Source organism: Aquila chrysaetos, chromosome 10 (genome assembly GCF_900496995.4).
Source record: "Aquila chrysaetos chrysaetos chromosome 10, bAquChr1.4, whole genome shotgun sequence".
NCBI classification, from domain to species: domain Eukaryota; kingdom Metazoa; phylum Chordata; class Aves; order Accipitriformes; family Accipitridae; genus Aquila; species Aquila chrysaetos.
The window spans coordinates 40,960,227-40,982,013 of NC_044013.1; the positions used below are offsets into that span (position 1 = coordinate 40,960,227).

General features: G+C 40.3%; 1 protein-coding gene across 3 annotated transcripts in view; it reads left to right on the plus strand.

Annotated features, from left to right (window-relative positions):
- Window positions 1-7,933: 7,933 nt before the first annotated feature.
- USP32 (ubiquitin specific peptidase 32) overlaps window positions 7,934-21,787 on the plus strand; it is an 81,279-nt gene continuing 67,425 nt past the window's right edge. For 2 of the 3 annotated variants that reach the window (XM_030027961.1, XM_030027962.1), the window contains exon 1: window positions 7,935-8,103. The gene's annotated coding sequence lies outside the window, so the exon portion shown is untranslated. Of the gene's footprint in view, window positions 8,104-21,787 lie in introns of all 3 variants that reach the window. The other variant, XM_030027960.1, reaches the window with a different exon arrangement.

Here is a 21,787-nt window from a genome sequence, read left to right on the forward strand (position 1 = left end):
AGAAAGAAGCTCTTTCTTTGAAAGGGAAAGTTGCCCTGTTGTGCCACAGTGGTAAGCCACTGCCTGCTGTGCACTGGGTTTGCTGTCGCACTCTGGGGGCGATGCAAGCATCCTCTTTCTACAATGCGACTTGGACTTTTCAGAGTAAATGTTAGTCACATCTTGCAAAGCCACTCCTTTCATTTGATCTTCTGTGATTAATTATTTGCATTTCCTCTTGTCACAACACTTTTTTTTTTTTTTTTTTTTTCTGCTGAGGATGGAACTGCAGAGAAATCCTTTACTTCCCTTCCAACGACACAGTGGTTTTCTGTCTACAAGAGAGTACAGAATTGCTTTTATCAAACATATTTCTTTTCCCATTGTTTCCTGATGACAGATACTACTCTTAATCTACACAGAGACAAGACTTTGAAATGGGAGATCTGTGTTCCCATCAATTTTTGTTACGTTTTGTTATGCTAAATCATAGCATGTCTCACTTTCTGAATGACATGCTTCTGGATTTAGGTCTGCCTTTTTTTTTTTTTTGTCACAGTTTTTCTTTTTCAATGCTAGCAACAGCTTTGCCAAAGCTCATCTGTTCCTTTAGCATTCACTCCAGCAGGCTGATTAATTCTATCACACTTATGACATATCACATATATGGCATAATCAAACAGGTTGATAGAAAATCAGGAAGGCTGTGATATTTATAAAAATTTCTAATGCATTACACTTATCTTGTGACTTTCATTAGCTGTGGCACCTTGTTACTTCTGGGTTGGAAGAACATCAGCAAAGTCTGCCAGGAAAAAAAGGTTTTTTACTGTTCTTTGTGGGCCTCAAGTGTGATTGTGTCACCCTTCCACGCACAGGGAAGTTTTACTTAAGAGAACATCAAGAGTGGAGGGTGCCTTATGGTGTTTTCTTATGTGTGTTTCAAAGGCAACTGCAGTAAAAGTGGGGGATCACTTACCCACAAATCTTAAAATAGCTAAGAATGTGTGACGTACCTCATTTTCTTTGGTTGTGTAGATAACACTATTAATAACATGAGCTGGAATTATGTATTGAGTAGTAATATAAGCAGCAATTCTGAGTGGCTTTAAACTTGTCATGAACTCCCGGAACAAAAATATCCAGAGGGAAGGGGCTTAACAAAAATATTAATTAATTCTCTTATAAAGGGGTGGCAAAATTAAACAGAGGTAGCCCATAGCTCACATAAGGCCTGTGGGATGCCTCCACTTCCCTTGCTGTCTTTTCCTGTAGAAGACTGAGTGCTGCTCTCCAAACCCCTCTTCCCATATCTGCTACAACCTGATATACAGGTATGGTGTTTGCCACAAGTGGGTGTGCATAGCAGGTCTCCTGTCGCTGTTGCCTGCGTAGCAGTAGTTGTCACCTCCACACCGTACTGTCACTAGAGCTCAGCCCTTTGGGGCAGAAGGACACACTGTTCTCTCCTGCCTCCCCACCCTGCTTATATGGTATCAACCCATCATGAAGGAGGAAGGTATGAAGTGTCTGCTGCTGCCAGGAAGTAGCAGGGGACAATTGCCAGCCCAGGGGCAAAGGGCCTGGCTGTTATGGCAGAGGCAGCAATGTCAGGGTGGGTGGGGAAGGGCAACTGCTTGAACAAGTCATGAGAGTGCTGGGAAGTGGGGATCTGTAGAGCAGGTGTAAAAGGAGAAGTGCCCTCGTACTGAAAATAAGGGGGGAAAATTCCAAATCATCTCACTCAGAGTCCCCTGGCTACACCACACTGCAACCCTGGTGAGCACTGCATTCATTAACACAACCCTTCAACAAGGGGAATGATTACTGGGTTTGCAGAAATCCTGTTTGAGTATTTGTGGTTAAGAAAGTAAACACAAAATTTATTAAAAATAGGGTGGGGCTTCCTGAGAAAGAAGATAATATTTAGAGTTCATTTTCTTATCTGCTACTGCTAGTTACAGTGAGCTTATTAAAACTGAATTCTATAAGTATTACATCTGTTTTCTTCATTTTGTTTTTGGTTTTTGTTTTGTTTTATTTTGTTTTATTCAGCTTTGACCATAAAAGCAATGGCCTTTTCACCTGCAAAGTTCTGCTGCAAAGTTCATGCTGGCAATAGTGTGGGAGTACAGCTTATACAATAACAATGTGACATAGGAGGGTCCTGGTAAGAACCTGTTCCTTTTTTTTTTTTTTTTTCCTTTTCCCTAGTTTATATTAATCTGTAATGAATGTCACCCTGACTACTATTCTAAACCAGTTGTTTCCTAGAAAATGTGGGATGTGATAAAAGTTGCAATTTGCATATGTAGTTCTGTTGTTCTTTGAGGAAGCCTTTTATATTTTCCCCTCTTCCTCTGATAACATCAGAATTAGATTGGCAGACAATGATTCGAGGTATTTTTCTCATTCATCAGTTCCTTATAATTAGAAAGATATGAAACCATTTAGCTATGAACACTGCGGGCCTACAGTGAACAAATACTCTTATTGCGCCTTGATATCTCTCCCACCTTCTGCTCTTTTCAAATATTTGAGATGTGCTCTGCTGCATTGCACTCAGGACTGTCTGTGAAGCAGGAAGGGGTAGAAGTTGTCTCATGTTTGTATAGTGCCTAGCACAGTGTGTCTCAAATCCTCACCAGTAGCAATAAATGCAAATTACAGATGATAATCAGCTCCTACAGTCCTTTACCAAGTTTACTTCCAGACTTGAGGGGTGAAGATAGTTCTGTTAACTGTGTCTGTGTTTGAGATTTGGGATCTACATTTCAAAAGCACATAAATGTCTTAAAAGACTAAATCCTAGTGCAGTTAGTAGGACTTGTCTGGCCAGAATCCATTAAATGCAATTACAAGTTCTACTCTTACGTTTCTGCTCTGTGACCATTTGAGAAAACAAAGTTTTCTACATGCTTCTAGTGTGGGACTGTGGTTTTCTTCAGGCTTAGGTTTTTCTTTAAAAAAAACCACAACAAAACCAATCAAAAATCAAAAAAAAAAACCCCAAAAAGTTTTATCAAGTTTAAATGTGTGGGGTAGACTGCCTGCCTCCAGTTGCTTGGAGCAGCTCAGGACATGAAAAGGAAGGGTTTCTTAAACAGAGAGCAGACTAAAATGCTTACCTTTGACACATAAAAATTTAAGCCCTATATGATTGTTTGAGCATTCATAGGCTCATGTATTTTCCTAGTCACAAATTTGATTTTGATGACCAGAAGTTCACTTGCTGGAGTAATAAAACCCCAGAAAACTCCCTTACTGGGTTCCTAATATACAAATTCCTAAAGATGACCCATCCCACAGCATGTTTTTGTAAATAATCTGTAGCAATAATAACATGAAGCTACTTTACAAAAATATTACAACTAAGTAATAATTATAGGGAAATATTTATGAGATACGGAGAGTCAGAGAATCTTTGGTGCTATGGGCTACTATTCTGTCAAAGTATAAAATTTGAGATCCCTTCTGCTCTATTTGACCTAGGCCTTTGACAAGAGTCTTCCTATTATTCTATCAAGTTCTCATCCCCTTGTGCCATTTTGTGGGGTTTTTTTTGTCTGTTGGGCCATCAGCTTCTATACAACACTTAGGGCAATTTCAGCTTTAGTTTTAGCTCTCTGGATGCTTTTTTCATCTTTTTGCTGAAAACAGCTTCAGCCCTACTTCCTAATTTCCTATTAAGTACAAATACTAAAGAGTAGCCGAAGTTATTATTAGGCATTAAGCCTAAATGTTTTGTAATTTTTTTTTTATATCACCCTCAACATAACGATTGCAACTATTCTGGAGAATAGAGTGCAGCATTTACATAGAATAGCATAATACACTTATATATTTTGAAGTAGTTTGCACAACTCAACCGATCCTTAAAAAACTAATAGTATCTCAGGGCAGGGAGGTAGATACTGGGGAAAGAGAGGCAGAGATTTAGACGTAAATAATAGAGCAGGGCCTAGAACTTGCATTTTTGCTTCCTGTTTTCAGTGAATTTAGATCAGGAAATCCTAGGGACTTACATAGCTCTTCTCAGAATTCTTTTTGATTCACTGCAGCAGTTCCACAATTACTTGGGTTATCTCTTTTGAGTTCAAGCCTTTTCACTGCAACTCGAAACGCTTTCTCCTTAGCAGATGCCCACTTCAGGCTCAGCTGAAGTCTGTGTCTTTTTTTTTTTCCGTTCCCGGTAGCATTGTGGACTGCCAACCACCCTCCTGGTGACTGGCAGCTGCTCTGCCAAGAAGGCAACATTGCTGCAAGCCTCCTGCAGCTTCTGTGCAGCAGTAAATGTCTGGTTTTCCACAGATACTTGACAATGATGCAAAGATACTTAAAGATATTTGCTAAGTGCTTATGAATTAATTTGTGATTAGTGAATAATTAAATAAATCACAGCAATCAAAAGGACATGTGGCCAGTTACAGTTAGATTTGCACATATAGCACTTTTCTACCAGAAGAGAGGAGTTCAATTCGTCTAATACAAGTCTAAATTCACTGTATCTTAATTTGATTTACCTTTGACATAACATTTAAATAGTAGCAACATCTATAATTTTATGCTCCCCAATAAGGCTTCATTAAAAACTTACTGCTAGATCTAATCCGTGGTTAACATACAAAGTCTTATCTCAAGGTTCCTGCTTCAATGCCTTTGAGAACATGCTTAATTTAATCTGAACAAAGACACTGCCATTGTAAGCCTCCAGTCTGATTTTCCAATCTAGGATATCTTTGTTATTAAATTTGGTGCAAGCCATGGTGCATACAATGGATCAAGTAAATTATTTTAAAGCACTCTTCAAACAAAATTCTACTGCTTGTTAGACATCATTCGTATCTCTGGGACATAAAAGAGATGTCACTTTAGTTTGCATTTTTTAAAATGTCATACAAAAATGCAGTATAAGTCTAAACAACTTAGCTAGCTGTAAATCGCAGCAAGCTTTAATGTAATACATATTTTTAACCATTTTGGAAAGAGCATGTTTTTAAATATGAATTGTTAACCATCATTATTAACCATCATTCCACTCTATTTTCCTTCCTCTAGAGGAAGGAACTCTTCACTGGAGGGTTATGCTTTCTCATTTGCGTCAAATACCAAGTCAGCTGTTTGTGACTGTAAGATGGTGGCAGGATCTGACTTGTAATTATAATTTTAGACATTCTTTTTTTTTTTTGTGATTTAGAAAGTGAACCAGTTGTCATTAAAACCCCTATACTGCCTAATAATCTCTGCTGCCTGAGAACAGGGTTTGTGTATGCTACGAGTAGAGGTTCTGTCAAGACATAACGGATAAAACTGGAATAGTTTTACAAAGTGCTAGTGAGGTCTCAGCTGAAAATGGAATAAAAGTCTGGTTATCTGTACTTGAAAAAGTGATCTGAAATGGGCATAGAGGGAGTTTGCTAAGAATTGGTGGAATGATGTACTTCTTTAGAGAGGGGCAACTAGAGAGCTTAATTTGTTGAGGGTTTTTTTGAAACCTTTGAAAGAGATAGATGGGTTTCTGTAAACATACAGACAGGTATCATGGTAATTAATCCATGTTGCAACATGGAATTGAGTAGATGCAGGAGAGCAGTTAAACTGTGGTGGTTGCAATAGCATCGGATGGGAATTATTGTCCTGGCAGGTTCCTTCACTCCTACAAGTCTAGATGAAACAGGCCTGGGAGTGTTATGTCAGTTCTGTGGTGTGCCTTGTTACTTGGGGTTTTGTTGTTGCTGTTTAATAATATAACTTACTGAAAGCAAGAGACTTAAGAGAGGTGAGGCAAGGGTAAACAGTCATGGAGAATTCAGCATGAAAGCTAGAAGAAATTGGTGTGAAGCTGTCTTACAACACCATTGTAGTTGCTTCCTGCTCTAATTGCTTTCTGTAACTGCTCTGCCAAGCAAAACGGGACTCTCTGTATCGTTATCTTTGTAATTCAGAGGAGCAACCAAAACATTAAAAGATAATTACTAGACATAAGGTCACACAGGAATACCACAGTGAAGTCAGGAATTAAACCATGTCTCCTCAGATGCGAGTTAATGCTTCAAAAAAAGTGATCCATCACAAACGGAGCATGGCACAAGGAATGCCATCGTTAGGGGTTGGAATACTTCATTTAATCACAAGATAAAACAGACTTCTCCAGCTGTTTCTAATATTGCCAACTTATGCTTTTGATTGACATGTTGCCACGTTTGTTGAATTCATTCTCTCAAATATTTTAAAGAGATTATATTGTACCTAAATTGAAAGCTGCTTGGGTGAGGGACTTTATTGAGAAGAGATGTAGGTAAAGGTAGCATAGGAGTAAGAGGATATAAGGGAGTTTATATCCTCTTTAACAGATAAGTATGTAACAAGTGGCTGGTGGGTTGAAGTATGTTTCCAATAATTTCATTTATGTTTTTAAAAAGCACTTAAGCTCCCCCCTCACCCCCATAGTCTATATTCCAGAGAGGCAGAAGGTCCATTGTGGCAGATTTTATGCTTGAGTGTAATAATTATATTCTTTGCCACAAATCGTAAGATAATAAACAATTCGGATGATGGCAGAAAAAAATGTAAGGAGGCTTTACGAAGAGTAACTCAATTGTAGTGTCTTTGCACTTGTGTTACATGAGGAGAAATTTGGCCTTCAAGCCAGCTTCTCTGTAATCGGCATTCCTGGCTTTGCATATCAGATATTAAATTTGTTTGGAATGTTTGCTATAAAAATACCTACGCGTGAACTTACATCAGTGAGAAAGTAACTTCGGCTTGACCTTTCTCCAGCTCTGATGTGGTAAGATCATTCAGTATGGAAACTGTAACTTAGGGAATGACTTGCAACTGGTGTTTTCACAGGCTTTGTTTCTGTACAGGAACAATCCTTGGAACGAGCTGCCCTTGGAAATCAATGTTTTCTTTCAAACTCCTTATTTTCTGCTCGGGAGTGACCCAGGGTATGTTACCAGGCTTAATGTTGTAACAAAGCCATTTGGGAAATCCTCCCATTCTGTGGAAGCGTCGGACTGAATACTAAGAGCAAACACGCTGAAGAACAGCAAAGGACAGAAGTCTTTTTGATCCTTTTTACAATTCAGTCCGTGTTTCTGTTTCAGACACTGAAAGGACATTTTAATGGAACAGGAACTTCCTACTGTCACCCCATGCTTGCAGTGCCTCTCCTTAAGAGGACTTTCTGAAGAGAGCCGCGCTCCCCTGCGGGCTAGGAGAGGGGCTGACGGACCGAGGCACCGCCGTAGCGGGGAGAGGCCGTTTCGCCCTGGGCCGCGGTGCACCGCAGCCTTGCGCATCTCCCCCGGCGGGCGTTGCGCTCACCTACGGAAAGTGTCGACGGTTTCGCAAGTGCCAAATTTTGCAGCCCGCGCGCGAGGGGAGAGAGCTCTTTCTCACAGGCCCTTCGTCTCTGTACCCTGGGGGCGGTACGGCTGGGCGCGTAACGGCCCTGAGACAGGGTCGGAGACACCGGCCCCTCGCTCCCCCGTGGGAAGGACCGCGGTTTTTGCCCGGGCCGGCGGTCGGCAGGCCCGGCCGGCGCCGCTCCTGTCAGCCGCCCGCTCCCCCCGGTCAACGGCTGAGGGGAAGGCGGGAGGCGCGCGCCGGCGCCTTCGGCGGGCAGCGAGGGAAGGAGGCGGGGCCTGCCCGCCTCACGTGACGCGGGGCGCTTCCCCCTGTGGCGCGAAGGGCGCGAGAGAGGCGCGCGCGCGCGCGACGTCCGTTAGGAGGCGCCACGGGGAGAGGGAGCGCGAGCGAGAGGCGCGCGGCTCGGCTCGGCTCGGGGCGGGGGGGGGGGGGGGGGGGGGAGTGGTGGAAGCGGTGCAGGAGCACGACGGCCCTCCCCCGTCACGTGACAGCGGCGGGGCGGGCTCCTCACGTGACCCGCGATGGAGGCGGCGGCGGGGAGGGCGCGCGGCCGCCTCCTCCCCCCGGCCGCCCCGGCCCGCCCCGCCCCCCCCCCGCCCGCGCCCTGTGCTCCGGAGTCGCTAGCGGCGCAGCCCGGGCTCCGCGGCGCCCAGCCGGCCGGCGGGGGAAGGCCATGGACTAGAGGGGGCATCATGGGCGCCAAGGAGTCCCGCATCGGCTTCCTCAGCTACGACGAGGCCCTGCGAAGGGGTGAGGGCGAGGGGGGGGGGGGGCGGCGGGCCTGCGGGGCCGGGGGGGGTAGTGGTGGTGTGCGGCTGCGGGAGGGGGGCCCCCCCGCTCTGCCCCTGTCAGCGGGCGGTGAGGCGAGGCGGCGTCTGGTGGTTCCTCACACCACCATGACAGACCCCGGCGCGGAGGCACTTGCGCCGTTCCTCTACCTCGGGCTCCTTCCCCCCCCCCTTCCTTCCCCCCCCCCCCCCTCCCCGCTTTACTTATTTATTTATTTATCTCCCCTATCTTAATCATGGGGCCTGGGCAGCAGCCGCGGGGAGGATCTGTCTCCTCTCCTCGCAGTCGTCCCGCTCCCGCCGCTCAGCCCCGCAGCCGGGCGAGGGGCAGAGCCAGCCGGCGGGCGATGCGATGATGCCGCCAGACCCTCCCGCCGTCTGGCAGCCCTCGGCCTCGCCTTTAGCCCGTTCGCTTGCCGGTTCTCTTAGCTCCCCTGGAAAAGGATGAGGCGTTGGGAAATCCTGCCGTGCCGATGTGACGGGACCCGCCGCGCTCGCTGCTCCTCTCGCCGCGCTGCCTGTCAGCTCGCTCGTACCTGCGGGCTCCTCATGTTTACTTGCTGCATGTCCGTGATAGGGAGCACGCATCCGCATCTCTAGGTTGAAAGATGGATGTGGCTCGCGTGGTTTGTCATATGTGTTGCTGGTTTAGCCCGTTTCTGGATTCCTGCTGAAGAATTTAAAGAGGAACTAGCCAAGGGAAAACATAAACAAGCAAAATGCTGAACGCTTGCAGCTGCAGGGCTCCAAGGCGACAGGCAAGCTACACCCTGCCAGCTACCTTGCTCTAGAACTGATAGCCAAGTCCAAGGACAAAGAGGGACAGGAATTTTCAACAGTAAATGGTTTGCAGGGAGGATAGTTTTTCGTAATTGTTGCTCTGTTGTGTATTTGTGTGATGTAGTACAGACAGTTAAAGCAGTTCACCTGTTTGATATTTTAAGCATTGATAGAATTCATAAGCTCAAGCCGATACATGGTTGCCCTTTTTATTTCTACTTACATCTCAGAAGCATGCAATGATTGATGAGGGAAAACTGGGAGGAAGCCTTGAGTGTTAATTGAAGGAGAAACAAATTAATGTCAGATGGGATTTTTATTAAATATTTTTTAATTTTTTTTTTTTCGGTGGTGGAGCCCCTGAGGGATGCCATGTCAAATAGGAAGTGGAGTAACATACTGTCAAGCAGAAGAAACAAATATGTGATTCAAACTCCCTTTCATTACAGATTTTAAACATAACAGCCTTGAAGAATTTCACTTCTAGTGAAAGTATAGGAAGTCTTCAAAAGCATTGGTGTATGTGTTTTTAGAGGAGCTGGAGTCATAAATGTAGCTTGGTAGAGGTGTGAAGTTGAATATAACAGGAAGTGTTTGAAATAAGCTCTTTGGTAGAAAATACATTCATTTGGTCAAGATGCATATTCCAAAGTTCATAAATAAGAAAACCCAAATGTTTTGAATTTTCAAGTTAGATTTAAACTCGTATACTGCTTCAAAATCTAGGAAGTTGATCTGGATGTTTCATAATTAAAAGTTTATTTCACATAAAAATAAGATTGGGTTTTTTTAAAGTAATTTAAAATTATTTCTTGCACAGTGAACGTAGTATTTTTCTTTGATGTTATTCTATCCATATGAGGCATTTAATACTGTTTTTCTGTAGGAGAACAGAAAGGTTGTTTTAGGCTCTCTAATATAAATTGGTGTTTTGCTACATAACTACGTTGTTTACTTAACCAGTGAATCATTGTATGTATAAAACAGGCCAGTTATCAAAACATTATTTGTTAGGCCATTCTCACTTGCACAGAACCATGCTGGTACTTGGGGCACTTCTGTGGACACAGTGATAATGGACAAGCATAAATATTAAAAAAAGAAAGCCAAATATATTTATGTCCAATTAGATCTCCCTTCTCTAATGTTGTATCCTGGTCTTTAAATGCCAAGAAAGTTTTATATTAGGTGATACTGTACAAATCCTTCAACTGTGAATTCTTCATATGTAATCAATAGTAGTTAACTATACTTGTAGAAGTAGTAATCGTTCAGATTACTACTGAATGTTGTGATCATATTTTTAAGACACTAGTTTTAATTTCAGTTGTTCAGAATATCTGGAAAAAAGCAATGAGTGCTGCTGGTTCTGTAAGCTTCAGAAAATAAGGCTGACTTTTAAGGTGTGAATGGCCGCAATTTTATTTATTGCAATTCCATTTTGGGAGTAACCAGCGGTTGTGAAGGCGAGGAGAGTTTTTGTGGTTAAACACTCACAATATAAATAACTGTAGCTAAAGTGTAACTTCTATTCAAGGAGATGAAAATGTGAGAGCAGTCTAGTGTTAATGGCTTTTTTCACCCTTGAGCATGAGATAGTACTGCCTTTTTTTTTTTTGCCTTTCCCCCCCCCCCCCCCCCCCGCTCGTTGGCACAGACAGCTGGCCGGCGCTGTGGATGACAAGGAGGCCATGTGCATGGGCATGATGAAGTAGTCTTGTGTCCACCAGTGCAGGTCACACTGAGTCTTTTTAGTCTCCCTTTTTCCCCTCATGCCCTGTAAAATCTGTGTCCAGTTGTGTAGTTTGGGAGTGAGAAGTTAGGGATGCTATTTTAGACATCTCTTGTTACAAATATTGCCAAATTATGGTCACTTTATTTATAGTAGCCAGAGGCACTGCTTTGCCTGTTGCTGTGGAAAAGGTATGGGTTCTGAACTTGTGGCGAGAGCTCTTCCTGACCCTGTACACTTCCTTCTGAGGGTGACTTCTTTGTAAGGAGGTAAAATTCACGGACAGGTCATTATAGGTGAAGTGAAAGAAGTGCTTCATTCCAAGCTGGGCATAGGTTTATTGGTTATTTTATCAAACTACGTTTGTGATGGCATAAATGGGTAATGTGGTTCTTGAGTTTGTTGCTTTTTTCCTTAGCCCTAAGCTCCAACAACAGTTGTCTTCTTAGGGCAGTGCCACAGGTTAGGCAGGCTTCCCTAGCTCAGTCAGTATCCCTTTTTGGTTTGGTGCCTTTTCCAGCATGTGCCTCTGATTTCTGACTCCTCTACTACCATTCAGTTCATCAGGCTGGCTGGCTGCTCGGTCTTTCTGAGAATTGCCCCGTGTTAGGCGTTGCCTTATGCCAAGGACATAGTGCTCTAAAGTCTGCCTTATCTTTTACTTGTTCTGCTGGCAGCCTTGACACCTGATTCCTTAAAGGGCTGTCTTTGGGCCAATAAAACTTCATAAAAGGAAGAACTTTTTATTACTATTGTATTAGCTCTAGCACAGGAGCTCCTGTGCTATGCTGTGTTGTGTATAGAATATTTTAATAAGGATTCCCCAGGAAAGAGATGGCTACGTGTTACTGTTGGCCAATTTATTTCAGATCCCTAAGGACTGTGTTTTCCAGTGACTGTTGATGTATTCTGCTTAAGTAACTTTCAGAATATAATCACAGAGTGAGTGTAAATTTATGAAGGTACTTGAACATTATGAGATTATAGAATCTATAGTCAAAGTTTCTGTGAGTGCTACTTAGCGCAGGTCATGCTAACTCAGGCCATTTTCAGCTTATGTATGCTACCTATGCAGTCAGGTAACCACTTAAACAAAAGAAGTGTCAGTGAATAATCATGGATCTGTCAGATTTGTGCCAGAGAGGAAGGCAGGGTTTTCTGTCTGCTTAAAGCAAGGTAAAATTTTTGTCGCATATATGCTGGGATGGAAGAAGGGGGAGCTGCCGCAACATCAGCGTGGTCAGTGAGTATACTGTGTGGAGAAATGAGTGGCTGCTGATAGATCCGTTTTGTTTTGTGCACAATGATCTCTGAGAAAAAGAGCAAAAAGAAAGAACAAAAATAGTGCCGTCTTTAAAAAATGTGCATGCAATTAAAACGTCAGCTAATATTGAGACAAAACTTGCAAGTGTATCAATTTCACAGGATTTGCCTCTCCAGAGGTCATGAAATAGTAGTTTTTGAAGACAGTTTTCTTTCCTGTTTGTGTATCTCAAAGATGCTACCGATTGGAGAACAAGCCTGTCAAAGCAAGGAAAACCCGCTTTAATCCACAAAAAGGTTAGTTAGTATGCTCTCCAATGATGACTAATGTTATCTGATGGGCAGAGGATAAGTCTTGCTGATGACCTTTTGTGTCTTGATTGAATTTGAAAAATAGCTACATTTGTTTTATTTAAATCAAGGCATATATATCTGGTGTCTGATCATTAAAATCCTCAAGCGCACAGATGTAATAAATCTGACAAAAGGATGATGGAAAACTTGTGCAAATATATAATCATCTATTTGAGGTTGTCTTGATCTCAACCTGGTGACAAAATCCATGGACTCAGCCCTTGAGCCCACAGAAGACTACTTTTTATTACTCCTGACTATGAAATTAACTTTTTAAATCCCAGATGCATTTTTAGGAAAAATGATCAGGGAACCATTTTAGTGTTGTATTCTCTTCTTTCCATATCCCATGAAGGCAATTGTTCTACTTCCTTTTCTCTTGTATGTGAAAAACAGTGCTTGCACACCGTAGGTAGGTGAACGTTCTTCAGGTTATGTTGTTTTCTAGGGGTATAAACCTGTGTCCTTCTGTTTAAGGAGCTTTTGAGTTTTCAGATGCATGTGATGAAAATGCCTAGATCTCTCTCAGCCTTCCTTTTTTTGTTGGTTTGTTTTTTTTTTTTTAGCTATCAGAATGAATAGGATCCACTGTTGAGACAGTCTAGATTATACAGTGAGACTTGTTATGTCAGCCAGTATTTGATGGCTTTAGGGCTCTGTCATATGATTAAAGCAGGTATGAATGCATAGCTTCACACTTCCTGTTTATAAATCTGTAGAGCTGCAAGTAGCCACTCAAATTCACAGAGCAGTAATTATTTCACAACTTTGGCATTCAGTTCTGATGCTTGTTTTGGGAGGATTCGTCAGTAGTCTCTGCTGAACATGTACTACAATGCACAAGTGACTTGGGGATTTCTACTTAAATTTCCACGAACTGATGAAAAGAAGCTGCTATTAGAAGAGAGGTTACTTCTCTGTAAGTCTTCATCTGCTAAGATGCAGTGACCACTTTCTCTTCTTTTACTTCAGGTTCCAAGTTTAGAGAAGTGTACTCAGTGGTTTTCAACCTCTTCTTACTTGTAACTGCCCAAGTTATTTCTATTGGAAATGAGGAACATTTGTATAGTGAACTTAAGTCAACTAACAGTAAGTTTCCTTTCCTGAGATGCCTTTTGTGGTCTTTAGAAAATACCAGTTGAAAACTTACGAATTAGAGGAAAACGTTGCCTTCTGCTTAGGCTTTTGGTAGGTTTTTAGTAATTCTTAAATGGTTTACAAGTCCAGCTGTACCAAGCATGGCAGTAACTTGGTGAGTAAGTACTCAAATGTTGGATGTGTACACAGTGATGTAAGTCTGATAAAAGAGGATTTAAGAATGTAGGCATTTCATAAACAAGATACAGTTGAATGTCTTAAAGCAAGAAGCCCTCAAAACCTTGAAATATGATTCAGTAAATGTTGGGAGTCCTCTGGTTTCTCACTTCAACAGGTGAATCGTGTCTCTAAATAATAGTAGTCTCATAATATTAGATGCATTTTTGTCCTGTCAGCATGCTACTAGAGATTCAAATCAAAGCGGTCAGGAAAGCTGCCAAATGAGCATAAATAGATGAAATCATTCCAGCCATGGTGGCAGAAGTTAAAGAATAAGCTGAACAAATCCTCATTTTGAGTGTTAAACGTCTTGATATAGGCTAAAAGTACACTATCAGGCTATTATATACGTCATATATTTTCTTATATTGATGTGGACTAAAATTGAGTACTCAAAACTTTTATTTGTTTTATAGATTATATGCCTGTATATCTCAGCTCATATAACTGTTGCTTGTTCTGCGTTATTTCTTGTATTTTAATCTACAAAATCAGTTATTTTCGTGGTCACCTCTTTCTAATTGGCTTCTAGTTTTTACTCCTGTAAGAGCAGGCCTCTTTTTTTTTTTTTTTTCTAAATATACATGCCCATGGAAAGTTGTTTAACTTCATCTTCAGAGGTTTTCTAGACCTGCCTGGACAAAGCCGTCCGCAAGCTGGTTTGAGTTCAGTGTTGACCCAGTTTCAAGCACAAGGCTGAACTATGTGACCTCCTGAGATACTTTCCAACCTGATAGATTCTATGAAATATTTCTGTTCATCTTGAATTTTGTAAAGCCTTGTTTTTATGAAATACAACATCAGGGTCCTAAATCTACCTGACAGTGTCCTACAGAGAAAATAAGACAAAAATAGAAACTAGGAAGCTTTTCAAAATGATATGAAGCATCTCTAATGAAATGTGAAAGAAAAAAAAAAAAGAGGGGGCTACTTGGGTCCTGTTGTATTTGACCTATAACAGTATCAGGCTTTCTGGCTGCTGGCACTATGGGAGGAATGAGTGAAACAACCCTCATCCCCTTTCTTCTGCTCAAAGGGAAGCCAGCCTACTGTCTCATTTCATAAAATAAGTAAGGCATTCAGTTCTTTAGTACTCAAAAAAATGAAACCATATTCAAAAAATGGGCCTGTGAAGAGATGACAAGCTTTGTGAGAATAAAAAAGAATGTAACATTAGCAAGTAATGTGATTAGGTGAGGCATGATATGCCTATTTAATTCTATAAATAAAGATTGTTGTACAACTGCTGCTTTGCGATAGGACTGATAATGATTTTTCTGTATTTGAAAAAAACAGATTTTACTAATGTCCGTCATTTTAAAAATGACAGAACATCTTCTGAAAATTTAGTATATTTTTGGTTAGGTTGTGAATTCATACATTCGTTCTAAATAATTTGGTATATGGGGAGTGCCAGGTAGGTCTAATGAGTTGTATGTCCTTGAGCTCTTATCATGGCATCTGTATGACTTAGCTACTAATTATCTTTAAAATAATCCTGCTTTTTTTTGGTCCAAGAAGAAATTCAAAATACAGTGAGCATACAGAAAAGAAATGGAGGCAAGACAGAACAAGTGTTATATTTTCAAATACCAGAATTGTTTCTGTCTGCTGACTGCGTTATTTCAAGGACTGTTGTAAACCAGAGCTACCCAGTTGGGTTTTTTAGGGCCTCCTGGATTATTTAACAGTAGTCTATTAATTTTAAAGATTTGCTAGCGGGGACCTGTGCATCCAGTTCAAGTCCTACTGGGCCAGGTAGGTGCTGTGTTCCTCGTTGGGTTGGGAGCTGCAGTCTTGTTTTACTGCTGCTGACTGAGGGACTGGGAGTGCACCGAGAAATGTTTGGTGTCTCGCCATGGAACCTTACAGAGTTAGGTACTTACGGACACCTATAAAGTGAAGTTGTGTTCTTAATGAGTGGAAGAAGTGTGAGAGTTTTTCTGCCTGTCCTTGACTGATAAGTCTTTGTAATGAGTGTGCTGTTTGCTGTCCGCTTTGTTACAGCAGCCTAGCTAACTAGCAGTACTGAACTATTTGGTGGTAACTTCCAGAATTATTTTGAATAACATGTGGGACTTGGTGTTCAGTGCAGGCTACTCAGGAGCACAAAGTGTTGGATTTCACCTGCCTGGCCTCTCTTTAGGTGAGCTCCAGTTGGGTGTTGACTGGTAGTTGGGTTCTGTGAGGAACATGCAATGAGATGGAAAGTGTGCTGAAGGTCTTCAAGTTCTGCATGCATGTTTTCAGAACTGCATTTCACAGTCTAGTCTTCAGTGTTCTTCATAATAAAACTGATGATTTCCTAGTTTAAGTTTTGGTACAGGAAAGAAAGTTCTGGAGGTTAATTCTAAATAAGACTTCCAATTTTTAAGTATTTTTAAAACAAGTTATTTCTTAATTTGTTAAATTGCTTGAAGCGGTCGCTTTTTCTTTAAGTTGTACTTAGTCTGAATTACTGTGAATGTCCATGTGATATTTGCAGTATTGAAGAACTACAAAAAGCATCTTTAACGTTTAATTTTCAAATGAAAAGGTCATTTACATAATGAGACAATGAAGCCTTTGGGCAAAGATGAATGTAGAAGAAAAATCCATTAAGGTAGATTCTGCCTAAGAGTTTGAAAGGGTCTAATTCACAAAACTTTGAATACGGTATTATTGCTAGCACTTACTGGAATAAAAATACCCTGCTTGCCTAAAGAGTGGCAAAATCCTAATGCGCATTCTCTTTTGTGATTTCTTCAGGGACATCTTACTTTTGTTAGTGATGACTGTGTCGGTGTAGCTTTAGTGTTTTCAGATTAGCTGTGTAAGAATACTTAGCATTTCTTCTTTACGTAATGAATTTTAACACCTCTGAGGAGTAGGGGTTTTTTATGAGCTTGTGTTTACAACTGAGCAGGCTTGGCGTAGTCCTTCTTATAGGTGGGGACATGTTTGGAAAGAGTGCATCTCTTTCAACTGTGGTTTTATTAAGCTGGTGTAAAAGCTCTTATGGATTTCTGATTCTTCATTGGTATGGGTTCAGATCTTGGTTTGAAACAAAATGTGTCTGCTTATAGTTTTTGTAGCGGTTCACTAAATCTGTTTAAAAACTGATGCGAGTTATAATCAATCACAGCATTTTTCTGTGTAGACCGTTAAGTCATTCATTATAATGACAATAAAAAAATTTCCTTCATTATTTTAGTGTAATACTGATGTGTGGCTGAGTGATAATCGAGGCAGTTTGTAATGACCAGGGTTTATTTCCCACTGTATGTGTTACTTAACGTAAGAAAGGCGAAAGCACTGAAATAGTTACTCACCTGAATCATTACCTCCACTAAAGTGATTAGCTATCACAGGTAGGGTGACTTGGCATATCAGGTGACATGCCATGATCTCTAGGGTGTTTAAATCCTCCTCTCCCTTCTCCTTTTAGCCTATCACAACACATAACAAGCCTCTCCTATCACATGGAAATGTGCTGATGAGGCTAACAACTCATTGTGCTTACCATGTGGTGTATTTGGGGCAAAATGATGATCTCTTTTCTGGAACGGTATTCATAAACTGCATAGGTTAATGTGTTCGCCAATGCATTAAGGTGGAATGCACTGCAAACCATCCAGAGTTTCTGGGACAAGGATGCTGTTCAAACTAACAGGACAGCCACTTACTTGTAATGGGTAAGTTTGGACAGACTGAGAAGATGGGCAGAAATATCATCTGGCTTTACACATTGCCATACACTTCAATTTTGACTTTTGGAATGGTTTTAAACAGTCAGTGAGACAAGTCTGTACCTTAAAAAGGGATTTGACTTCTCTTCTGGTCAGGTTCCCTGCAGGTGCATGTCATGAGCCACAGAGAAAGGCAGTGTAGAACTGGTCTGGAGTGAGGCAGCCACATCAGTCCTCAGAGTGCCATACGTGCTTCTAACCATCAACTACAAAGGGAAAACGAAGCTATACTTTTCAGTGTCTTGTATAACATTTATTTTGATGATTTTTTTTTTTTTTTTTAACGTCCAAATCCTTTGAAGCTGTTTCGCTTAGTTTAGAGTCTGAATTGGACCCAGAAGATATGAGAGGCAATGTCACCAGGCCAAAATAAGAGATAATTGCATTCGGTATAAAAAAGTATTCTTTGTCCTTTAAAAATAAAACCTATTACAAGGCCTTTTGAATTCTTCCTCACAAGCTGTGTTTTTTATTCACATTGTATCTATCTTTTTGTTAGCTGGTCTTCTGGTTGTCATCCACTCGTGCAATTTAATTTCATGTTAAGTATTTGATATAGAATGTATGCTTATAGTTCTTTTGTGTTTTGAATTGATATTCCTTATCTTAATTTATAGTGATAATGGAAATGGTCAGGTTTTGTCCTGTGGCAGACTGCTTTAGCAGCAAGTCATGAACTGAAATACTTTTAACAGGTATATGCTACTGTCTCAGTGGGACTCTACAAATGAACACAAGACTGATTTAGTTGGAATTTTTGACAGTTGTTTTAAATGGTCAGTTTTACTGCATTAGTTTGGAAATTTTGTTCTTTTAAAATTCTGAAACCTTGAATGAAAAAAATGTGGAAGAAACTCAGAAAACTAAGCAGAACAGGAAGTGTCAGATTTAATAAGTCTGTGGATGTAGAGAAAAAGAACTGAAAGTATTGGGATAGTAATTATGAGAACTTCAGTTTTGCAGATTAAATTTGTTCTAAAAATGAACTTGAATATGGCATCATTAATCTATTTTGGGCTGAAGAAGCACTTCTTTTCAATCCATGTTTCTAGTTGTTAGGTGTTATCCAGAAACAAAATCTTATTCTGTACTGGAAATTTCCTAGTCTTGTAAAGAAGATTTTTACCACATTTTCCCTAACAATGTGATACAGTTAAATCCTGGATTTTAGTTTAGAAATTAGAAAAGTGGATTTGTACTTAACATAGCTGAAGCAGCATTTCTTTAAGAAAAATCAGCAGCAGCAGTTAGTGCAGTCAGTATAGCCTGCTCTGTATTCTGTGAGGACGTTAACGAAGGTGGTTGTCAGTGGAAAAGTAATATAAGAACTTTTTGGTCCCTGTTTTCCAGTCTTGCAGCTAACAACATGATTTTTCTTTTCCTAGAGAATTTTAATCGATCTTTTTGCCACTAACAAATTCCCCACTTTTTTTGTGTTACCTGCAATTCAGTGTTGTCTTCTAATTACCTTGCTTAAAGAACAGTTGTGTAAATGTCTTGTGTGAACTAATCCTGTTCTTTAAATAATGAGTAGATTGCAATGTAGATAGGTTAAAGGAGGAAGGAACCATAACAGACACTAATTCTAATATAGAACACTGGCTAAATACCTGCAGAAGCCAGAGTATTACGAGAACAGAGGTTAAAAAGCAGAATATAAAATATTTGATAAATATCTCTTCATATAAAATGTTCATAATTTATTATGTAAATGTAGTGCTTCTAATAGAGACTGTAATGTCCTTGGGGATATCTTGTGAGTCTCTTCAGGGATTCAGGGAGAGATTCCAGCTGCTGATGCTATTCAGGGCATTGTAGCTTCTTGGTGTTAAGTCATTCTAATACCTTTTCTGTTTCTACGCTTCTCTCCTATGAAACAATGGACAGTGTGTTTATATGAAACTCTTGAGATTTGAGTCATCACACTGGAAGGTGGTTTCCCATACAGCTGTTACATGGTGTATCTAAATACGCTGTTTCATCCTTGCAAATGTAGGATCTTAGGAATAGTATACTTCTAATGATGAATATTTTTAGAGATAAATTTTGTAATAGAGCACAGATATACTTAAAACTACTATGGCATCTTTCAGGGTAGTTCTTCAGAATATTAGTCCTCGGATGTTAATGGGGAATTCTCTTAACAGGAGATGCAGCAGTGAAAATGGAGTTTGGAAATAGTGATGCTAATTGTTTGCTGTTGTCTGTTAAAAAAAAAAAAAAAAAAAATCTAATTCAGTTCTTGGTGTTCTACCAAACATGTAATAGGGTCCCAGAACTAACCACATGTTAGTTTTTATTTTATTTCTTGACTATATAGGCTAATGTCTCTATTCGTGATTCTGCTTCTATTTTTCAGCCATTCACAGATTGCGTAACAAACTTATGTGTTTATACCAGCGTAACAGAAGACATAAATTTGTGACCTGACACTAAAATAGTTTACTTTGCATCTGAGTTTGAGATTATATTTTAGACAGATGTATCCCCAAGAGTTAAGAATAGGAAGGCTCGAAATACATAGCCTTTTATTGTCCATCAGCTATATGTATACATACGTGTAATGTGTTTGTGCCAAAACACTTGACTTGCAAGTCAGTAATATTTTTCTTCTAACTATAGAAATTAAGATTTAGCAGTGTATAAATACCTGAATCTTTTATTATTCTTTACTTGTCATGGTATTTAAGTACTACACTTAACTAGAGTTGGCTCTTAGCTGCCAGAGACTAGCACTTGAGTAAATACTTGATGAAAACTATACCAGAAATCGCAAATTATAACTACTTGCCTTTTGTCCTCACTAAAGGCTATACGAAACACTGCCTTCCGATGCAGAAGTTGCAGATTATATTTAACTTTCAGGCTTAGACTATATTTTTTTAATTAAGAACAATTCATAATATAGCTGCATTTAGTGTCTTTGGCACTGTTGGGAGAGAGGATATGAAATATTCATTATATTATAATTTATTTTGTAGCAAGGTCCTTATGTGGTGTTTGCATTTACATGATTGGCATTTGCCTTTGCCTTTCATTTTAATAGGCTGTTTATTTCTTGGAAATGAGTTATATAATGTAATTTTGTGTATCTTAACAAGCATAAATGTCTAGATGATTTTCATGGTGGTAATAAAGTGGAAGCAGCTTTTCTGAATTGTGACAGAAGCTGTTCTGCTCACCTATGACAATAAAAACCTTCAGTCTATTTGCCAGGAAAACTGATGAAGGGACAGCTCAGAAGAGCACAGTTTTGTTTCTCATCTAAATTGGACTAAATATCCATTCCAAGTACTGAAAAGTTTGAGACCTAAACCCATCATCCTAGGAGATCATGTACATGAAGAAGCATCAGAAGAAAATAGTAGTGGAAAAGGAAAGAAAAATGAGGAATGAAGAGGTTAGAAACTGGACAATGAGCGATGACTATGCTCAGGTGAAAGTAGGCATCCCAGACAGGGTTTCTTACTTCTAGGGCTTCCCTAACTCCTGATTCATTTTAGTGCATGCTTCTGTCTTTTGGAGGGGAGTTCAGGGTTTTTGGTGCTGGTGCTGCAAGATGGCTTATGCTCTGTGTTTAAAACCACTTAAAACTTGTACCTCTGCCTCCTTTCCTTTTACTTTTCTTACTGTTCCCATGCCTGGCTGTGCTGGTCAGCTAGCTGAGTGTATTTTCTCTTCTCCAGGGTCAGCAATAATTTATTCAGAGCATCTAGAGCAGTAACAGCACCTCATCTTGGAAGAAGCGATAAGTGCTCTGACAGGGGCCTGTGGCAGGGAGAGGTGATTAATCAGGGCTAGAAATCGCTTTGTTCAGTCACTGAGAATGACTTTACCAGTTCTTTTATTGATAACAGTAATTACTTTTGTCCCTAATATTGCAGTCTGTTGCACTTACATCTGTGGTCATACGTATGGTAAAAGTTATTTTAATGATCTGCAGAGATTTCTGAATTTTCAGGTTCTTTCAGGTTTCTTCTGTGGCTTACAGGGTTGGACTGGTAAGCATATAAAACTAGGCTCCTTTAATTCCTGAGGATATAAAATATAGCCAATAAGATTTAAGTGCTCAGATGGTGGGAGGATTATTTCACTGTTGGGGCTATTATGTAGCAATTTCTATCCACACTAGTCTTATGGGGAGGGTTGTCACAGAACCTGTACTGATTAGCTTTGCTTGAAGCAAACGTAATCCAAATAGCAATGTGACAGTGTGTGCCCCGATGGAGATGCTTTACAGATGGATAAAACAGGCTAATAATACTTAATGGCATTCTTTTTGAGGATGGTAACTGTGAGAAGTAAGCTCTTTGAAGATTAAAAGCGTCACATAAATGCTAAGTATTCATGTTACAGAAAATTGGCAAATCCTATTGTAATAACTAAATCTTCTTCCGCTCTCCACACACAAGATGTTAAACCTTTGATATGCATTATGGTTAGGTCTGATAGAACCAAGAAAAGCTTTATCC